The following is a 1414-nucleotide window of genomic DNA, read 5'->3' as shown; positions in this document are numbered from 1 at the left end:
CCTTACGTCGTGTTGCGTTCTCTACCAGGACGTAACATCCCGACGTAACATAAATTCTTGGGGGCTCGTCCGGGATGAATAGAGCGATATTTAAAATGAGGGGATGAATACGCGATCTAATTCCGACAAAACCGAAGTGGAAAAAATTTATCGCGAGGCTCTGAATCTCACACCACTTCGCCGACCACTCGACAAACAATTACCTCATCCCTCACATACTTCTACTCCATTTATACCACGTGAGCAACAACCCACGACACCTACTGAAATACATATTGAACCTATACCCGAAGTTCCGACTCCAATTATACGAAAAATTTTAAGCAATAGCCCACTATCCCTCGCCTCCTTTGGATTAATTGTTCCACCCTTAGTAACGGATAATCCTCCTAGTCCCATTGAGGAAAAAGAAATTACAGAGGCAAATTCGGAAACGCAGGAAAATAGTTTTCAGGTTGAACCGACGCAATACGTGTCGGTTGATAAGTCTTTTTATTCCTTCCGGTTAGCTGTTACTGAGAGTACTGTAGAGACCATCGATAAAGAATCTGCGGGAATTTTTAACTTAGAGCCAAACACTGTAACGAAAGAACCTGATATTGAGGCTATTAGATCCATAAAGACTGTTGGTGAAAATATGAATTCTAACAATTCGTTTGCCACGTTACGCTACGCCGTAGAAGCCGTTCCTTTCTTTGATGGTTAGAACATACCGTTAGAATATTTTATAGAAGGATGCGAGCTGGCGAAATCTATGCTGCCAGCCGATAGCGAAACTTGTAACCGCGATTCGTTGCGGGTTCGAATCGCTTGTCGGATCGGGTTCGTGATGGGCGGAATAATTGAGAAACAGTGTTTTAAGAAAATAATAATGAATAATATATTTAAATACTAAGCTGACGATAATGACAATGTACAGATTGAACAATACGTGTCGACGCCTTTGGTTTTGGTTGTTTGTATCGCCTTACAGAGGTTTGTTTAGACGCCGGTTTGTGTGATGTGACGCGCGGTGCGCGGGACGCGGACGACGTCAGTGTCGCGTCTTCACGAGTCTATTCTGTTGACGTTTCTTTCGGCGTCGTGTCTCTTAAGTGCGATGGACACTTTTTCCAGCGATTTTAGCGGCGTGTCAGAATCGTATGATGTCGCGGTCGTTGAGATTGCAGCGTAATTACACGCGGGATATCGCCTTAGCGGTGCTCCCTTCGATCTCCTATAGCGGAGATTTGAATCGGTTCGGTGTATGCGGTGCGGCTGTCGGTCCTCGTACACGGGACCTTAGCTCTCGGAGTTTCCTCTATGATTCAACGAGCTCGGCTCGTTCGGACGCAATTTCGGATGCGGCCAGCGGTGCTATGAAACTTATCTGTGTCGGCCTTACGAATCCGTGAGCCGACGGCGGAATGATTAT

This window comes from Odontomachus brunneus, unplaced genomic scaffold (assembly GCF_010583005.1).
Source record: "Odontomachus brunneus isolate Ranch 3 - 2012 unplaced genomic scaffold, Obru_v1 Obru_scaffold_245, whole genome shotgun sequence".
Lineage (NCBI taxonomy): Eukaryota > Metazoa > Arthropoda > Insecta > Hymenoptera > Formicidae > Odontomachus > Odontomachus brunneus.
The sequence above is the reverse complement of the archived record's forward strand: the minus strand, read 5'-3'. Positions refer to the sequence as shown.